The following is a 7,552-nucleotide window of genomic DNA, read 5'->3' on the forward strand; positions in this document are numbered from 1 at the left end:
TCCTACACTTAGCTAGGCAAGGACTACTTGATCCTACATGTCCTTTGCCTAGTTGGGCGGATAGGGAGGTATTCTTCCCAAATGCTTCTAGAGATGCCAACATGGATAGTGAAGTTGCTAAGGGGAAGGACATTGTTGTTGATGAGGGGGGAGATAGTGACTCTTGCCACGAGTAAGAAGAGGAAGAAGTGCAAAGTTCAAGTGATGATGAAGATGGTGAAGCCTCCGGGTCCATGGAGGTAGATGATGATGATGATAATGAGGAAGTTGATGATGATAACAATGATAGTGATGAGGATGTCACAATGAGCGACAATTGAGGATTGACAAGCTTTTGGAGGATGCCACAATCCATTGTGAGTTTCCTACACCTCCTCTAGCTTTGTTTATGTCTCTTGTTTATAATTTTTTAATCTTGATCATTGGTTTTGAGTCCTAGCAACACTTAGAGGACTCAAACCTCGGTCTCATTGAGGTGATTGATTTTGTTCCCACTTTTGAAAATCCAAAATGACAATTAGTTTCATGCATTGTATACTTGTGCATGAACTCCCCCATTTTTACACTAGAAATAGTGTCTTACTTGGTTTGGGGAAGTTCAAACACAAGCATTAGGAGTTAATCTAAATTAGCTCTCCAACCAATAAATTCATGCATCATATAGTGTAGCTTAGATTGCATAACTTGTGTATATGTCATATAGTTTGCATATTAGTGTAGAAATCATGCATTCTCATTTAGCTTGCATAATTCCTATCGTTTTGGCCATTGAGGACAATGCCCATACTAGTGTGGGGATAGGAAATTCTAACTTGGCTTTTTTAAATCAAAAATTATAAAAATTGAAAAAATTTCGAAAAATACAAAAATTATGTTCTTTTATATCAATAAAACAACCATAAAAATTTGAAAATTTGAAAAAACCAAAAACATGTTCATTCCTTTATAGTAGATTGTATATTTTGTATATATTTGTTTGTTTGTTTGTTTGTTTGTTTGTTTGTGTATCCTTCTTTCACATTGATCGACTACGCCACATCCGAGGCATGAGGATTATGAAGACTGCAGGGTATGATCTTTCCAATCTCCTTCTTCCTCTCAATGTTAATGACTATGTGGCTTTATTTTGATTGACGTGGTATACACCAATGTGATTTTAGGAGTTGCATTTAGCTTATATGCCATACTAGTTGGTAGAAGCATATGCATTAGGTTGTATAAACATTAGATGCATCATGGCATATAGTTGCATTTTAGGAAAAATTTTGTGAAAACATCAATTTGGGAAGCTTGACAAGTATATATAAGGCCCTTATAGATACTTTTTCTTCTTAAGACTTTGCTCGTTATAATGCTTCTAAAATACCCTAGGATGTGTCATGCTAGTATCCTTTGACCCATGGTTTAAGGCCTAGTCATGAGTACCTTGTGGTGTGATAACTTCTTCGCTACCGTTTATTCTAAGGTGACCCTTAAAACCATGCAACCATCTTCCACATCCATCACATTTTGTCAACAAAAAGGGAATGGGAACAAAAAGTATCAATTTGAGTTCAAGCATTGAAATGAAAGTCAGGAAGTTTACAAAATTCATCAAAGAAAAGAGGAGTACAAAAATAAGAACTCCTATGCTTCAAATATAAGCACCCTCGTTACTAATTGGGGTGGCTTTGAAAATGTTCAAAAATGCAAAAAGTTGAAGTTGTAAAGTATTGAAATGCCAAACATCAAAAAAATGGCAAAAAGAAGTGTTCTCAAAAATGTCAAATGCCACAAGAAATTGGGGGGAATAACAACAACATCAAAAGTAAACTCCCATATGAAACTCGAAACACATTGATCCCTTTATCCATCGAATCCACTTTTGTGCATGGTAGAGAGGGGACGACTGATGTGACTCATATTTGAGCACATTTAGTCCCCGAATTTACCTTGTTCCTATGCTTTTTAGTGCATAATTGGGTCATTTACTATCTTTAGTTTCCCATTTTGCATATTCTTTGAGGTTTTGTCCCCCTTGGTAGGAAAGGAGAGATAACCTTGCATTTACATGGCGAAATGGAGCTAAATGGATTGCACGTAATGACCAAGCATCAAGGAGAAGACAATACTAGATGGTCTATGTAGATAATGAAGTAGATTGGGCAATGATGAAAGGATCCTTGTATCCCCGGATTGATCCTCGCGGATTATGAACGAAGAAAAGAAGAAAGGTTGTCTGCCATGGGATCCGAGCGGATCACAGACAATCCGAACGTCTCTCTTCACCACCATCTAAGCGTCCCGTGCTGAAGAAGCTCGTCCTGAAGCAAGAAGATCCGAGCGTCTCCCCTGACAATCCGCTCGGATCACAGGACAGAACCCACCGTGCCAAGACTCAAGCCGCTCGGGACAAGCATATCCATACGGGACCAGCAAAATGAAAATGTTCATTTCCTTGGAGAGGAGCATTTCCTCAACCTTTCTTAAGGGCCTTAATAGTCATTTAAGCCCTTAGTAACCCTAATTTTTGTACTTAATCTTTAGTATAAATACCCCTTTGTACTACCTAGATTATCATCAAGTTGTAATCAATTAGTAAGCAATCTTAATGCTATGTTAATACTCTCTTAATCTTGTAATCAACTTTTAATCTAGTCTTAATACAAATCTCAATACATAATCTTTTCTTAATTTCTCTATTGTTCTTCATTTATTTTGTGAAATTAGAAGATTATTTGGGTTTATTTGGAGGATTGAAAACCTTCCATCAATCATCAAGTACTTCTATTATTCTTTGCTTTATTATTTGGAATCTCCATAGATATAATTATCTTAATCCTTGTTTTAATTATTGTTAATCACTTTCATTTATTCATCATGTTTTGCCTTGCTAGTATGATTGACAACCTTGTTAGCATGTTAAACTTGATAATGAGTTAGTAGTTTCTTTAACTAGGGTTAATGGGGAATTAGAGGAAACCAGCATGGGGATTGATTCATGCTTAATCTAATATGTTTTCATAATTAATTTGCTTGCTTGTTGTGATTTCAACTTATGCACATGTTATGTTTGATGAAATGCGAGCCTATGAATCCTTGCATTTTTTACCCATCACCTATCTTTTCAATGAGAGTTGTATGCATATACACCAACTCGAGTCTCATTAGACCATGCATATAGTTGAATAGGAAGGACTAAGTCGACTTGTAGGTGCTGTACAATATAATCGATTCGGCTCCGGGACCCAAACCTTCTTAGGGATTGTAAGCTTATACACCAAATCGATCTCATCACAACAATAAGTGCTTGCATCTAGTAGAGAACATGTTTGTATGATCAACTCCCATGAATCCCCTATGAACCCATGACACCCTAGTGCTTCTAATTAATTGTTCACATCTCATTTTAATCACCTTTCTTGTTTTTATTACATTGCTTTCATATTGTTAATTAGTTTAGTTGATCTCCTATCTCAACCCAAATTGTGACACCCTACGACACAACCATTTGTAATTGAAAATCCTACATCAATACCCGTCCCTTGGGATCCGACCTTTACTTGCCTCTTTACTAAGAGTAGTTTTTAAAGTTATAAATATTGTTTTGGTTAGGAAGCTTTTGACGACGATTTTAACCCGCACCAAAAATGGCGCCGTTGCCGGGAATGGTGTTAACTTGATTTGATTTTCATTTATTGTTTTTAGTTATGTCTTTATTTACCTTGGGGAAGTCAATCTCCTCAAGTTTTTTCTAATTGGTTTCAAGTTGTTTGATATTTTGCATGTCTAGGAGAACACAAGGTAACTTGTTACCCATTGATCTTGAAATTGAAAGAACTTTGACCAATAATAGAAGACTTGCTAGAGGTACTTTAAGAGGTATTGGAGAATTGTGGACACTCAACCAAATAACATTGAGTTTACCAACCCTTTTGCAAGAGAAGATGAGGATAACCCAATACAAAACCCACCACAAAATCAACCCACAATGCCTAAATTCTCATCACATTCCGTACCAACCGAGGAGAACCTACCAAATGGTACTCCTACACCACAAAATTTAACCGGTAATTTCATTGCCAAATCTACATTCATACAATTAGTTGAGAGAAGTCAATTTGGAGGGATGCCTAGTGAAGAACCTCACTCACATATGGAGACTTTTTGTGACTATTGTGATACGATTTCTCAAACCGGAATTATTCAAGACCAAATCCGATGGGTCTTATTTCCTTTTTCTTTGATTGGTACCGCGAAACAATGGTTGAAAAGACTAGACAAGGTTACTCTTGGTCTTGATTCTTGGAACAAATTGGCAGTTGCTTTTTAAAAGAAATTATATCCTCCAAAAAAGACTAACATGTTGAGAGCTCAAATCACCGGGTTCAAACAAAGGTATGAGGAATCTTTGTACGAAGCATGGAAGAGATTCAAGGACACTTGTCATTTATGTCCACACCATGGACTTAGCGAGTGGTTCCTTGTATAACAATTTTGGAATGGTCTACATGAAGACTCCCGAAACATTCTCAATATGGGATCCAATTGTATGGTCGCTGAAGTTGATGACAATCAAACATGGAACAAAATTGAAGAAATGGCGGTCCATAACTCGCAATATAGTAGACCTTGGAAGGCTACTAGAGGAGGAAAGCATGAGGTGGATTCCATTACTCAATTGGGTGCTAAACTAAGTGCTCACATTGACACCATTAATTTGAAGTTTGAGAAGGCCATGGCTAAACTTGAAGAGGCCTACAAATCACCCAAGCAACATGTTAATTCTATGGTGGCATCATCATCAATTCCAAGTGGAGTATGTGAAAGTTGTGGAACTTTGGGACATGCCCAAAGTGAATGTAGGGGAACAAGTGAACAAGTGAATGCTTTCCAAGTATATAAGATTGGCACCCCTTATTCAAACAATTACAATGAGAACACCAAATTCCACCCCAATATTTCATACAAAAGTCAAAATGTTTAAAATCCCCAACCAACATACACCCCACCTCCAATGAGAAATCAAGCTCAAAGACCCTTTTACAACCAAAGCAAAGGTTATCAAAATCAGCCGTCTTACAATCAATCCAATGACTAAGGCTTTGATGTTCAAAAAGTGGTCCTACAAATGCAAAAGAATCAACAATAATTTTTCACTCAAATGCAAAAAGATAGCCAACCAAAAGATATCACCATCAACAACATACTAGCTCACCCAAAGATGTTGGAGACACAAATGTCTCAATTAGCATCTTCTAGCTCTCAAAGACAAAATGGGCAATTACCACCTCAAAGTAATCCCCCAAGACATGAATCGGTGAGTGCCATCCATTTGAAGAGTGATACAAGGTATGAATGGCCGAAGAGGCCCATTGATGAAGATGTTGTGAATGCTAGTGACAAGTAAAGAGTTGTTGAAAACTCTAAGAAAGAAGAAGAACCCACCACCATTCAAAAAGTTTCATAAAAGAAGAATGAAGAGAAGGCTAAGGAGAAAGAGTCTATTGTGATTAGACTTCCATTTCGAAGTCGTCAAACTAATTCTAAGTTCGATGAACAACTTGGAAAGTTCATGGAGGTTGTGAAGAACTTGGAAGTCTCAATTCCATTCACGGAACTAATCAATCATGTTCCGGCCTATGCGAAATACATGAAAGATATTCTCCCAAAGAAGAAATCCATCCAGAAGCTAGAGACTATTGCGTTCACTACGGTGAGTAGTGCCATCCTACAAGGAAGTTCAACTCCAAAACTCAAGGATCCGGGAAGTTTCTCTATTTCATGCACTATTGGCGACACTACAATCAACAAAGCTTTATGTGACCTTGAGGCAAGTGTGAGTGTCATGCCATACTCGGTGTGTTAAAGGCTAGGAATGGGAGAACTCAAGTGCACTAATATCGCACTTCAAATGGCAGATCGATCAACGAAGACATTGATACGTGCATATTCTATACACTTTATTAGGAATTTTGGCACGTATTTCTATGCGTAATTGTTAGCTTTAAGCTATTATTTCTCCCGAAACGGTTTACTTTGGATTTCCTATGTCATTATTGTAGGAATGATCGGAAGTAAGCTAAATCAAGCTTTTATCCGTTCCCGGAGGCATTTTATGGAAACTATGAAGTTAGAAACTCGGAATTTGATCGTCTCGGAATGCGTGCATGAAGTGGAAGAGCTGTTTGATAGAGCAGAGAGAAGTTATTACAGTGCAACAGTCGATCGACCCAGGAGTTCAGCAGAAGAAGGAAACAGTGTTGCCAGCACTGTACTGGGCAGTCGATCGACCGCGTCACCTGGTCGATCGACCCTATTTCGAAACTGCGATTTCTTTTACACGATTGTCTTTTGTAAAAGCCCACTTGTAATTTATCTTTTGAGAGAACTATTATTAGTTGTACGTAACAAACATTTTAGGTTATGCTTTTCATTATTCGACAACTCAAGTTTTTAGATCTAGTTCTTGGAAATTTTAAAGACGGTAGCAGGAGATTACAATCAATTACGTTGTTCATTTAATTCCTTTAGTAAGCTTTTAATTCAATCTAATCTTTCTTTAGTTTTTATTCAACTCTTATTCATTCTTGCTTATTCTAGTTTGAAATATTTCATTGTTCCAATTTATAATTAAAGCATGTTGTCTTTTGTTGGATTCTATAGATTTTTTGTTGTTATTCTTTTAATTATGCGTAGCTAATTTCTTTGATTAGGAATTAGGGGAGCCATGGCGTTTTAGGTCAATTTCATTAGGATGATTTATTGTACCGGTCTTAATTTATGTTGTTAAAATAATCTTTGTTAGATTGAAAGATTAGCAAGGTAGATTTCACTTCAGTTTAGAACTTTGTATGAGCGGAAGCTATTAGTACAATTCTAGGATGCTAAGAGACCGTAAGGCTTAGTATGAATAGAGACCGAGAGGCTTATTCATTTTTCCTGAGACTGTGTTAGATGAACTTTATTTTCTTTTGACCTGACCTTAGCCATGGTGAACCGAAGTTCCTAATCCTTTTTAATCTTGTTTTACACCTTTTTTTATTTTGTTGATTAGTAGTTAGAAACAAACATTCAAAAACCCACCATTTATCTGTTACTCCGATAGACCAAAAAATTGCAAATAGAATTAACCTTGTGTCTCTGTGGTTCGACCCCTACTATCACTATCTATAGTTTTAGTTCGGAATATAAATTTAATTTTGATACAAAATGACGCTATCAAATTTTGGCGCCGTTGCCGGGGAGACGGTGTAATTCTGTTTGTGTTATTTTTAGTCTATTTTTCTTGTCTCAAGGAACTTTTGTTCCTTGAGGTCGTTGCTTATCTTTGCTTCTAGTTCTGCTTGTGCACAGTTAGAAGACAGATTTTCGAGAGGAAGGCTTGAGTACTCCCGATTCTACTACAAATCATGCCAATAATATACGATCATTCTCAGCCGAAGGTGCATGATCTTCCTAAAGGATTCGATCCCCCCACTCCTACACATGGGAATTTCGAACTCCGCCCCTCTTACATCACTTTAGTGGAGCGGAACTAGTTTGCTGGTCTACCAGATGAGGATCCTGGGAA

At 37.1% G+C, this 7,552-nt stretch overlaps 1 non-coding gene across 1 annotated transcript; it reads right to left on the reverse strand.

Moving 5' to 3' along the window:
- Positions 1-4,342: 4,342 nt before the first annotated feature.
- On the reverse strand, positions 4,343-4,449 carry LOC141635797 (small nucleolar RNA R71). Its single transcript, XR_012540457.1, has one exon. It is a non-coding gene; the product is annotated as a small nucleolar RNA R71 (small nucleolar RNA).
- Positions 4,450-7,552: the final 3,103 nt, after the last annotated feature.

This window comes from Silene latifolia, chromosome Y (genome assembly GCF_048544455.1).
Source record: "Silene latifolia isolate original U9 population chromosome Y, ASM4854445v1, whole genome shotgun sequence".
Taxonomy (NCBI): Eukaryota; Viridiplantae; Streptophyta; class Magnoliopsida; order Caryophyllales; family Caryophyllaceae; genus Silene; species Silene latifolia.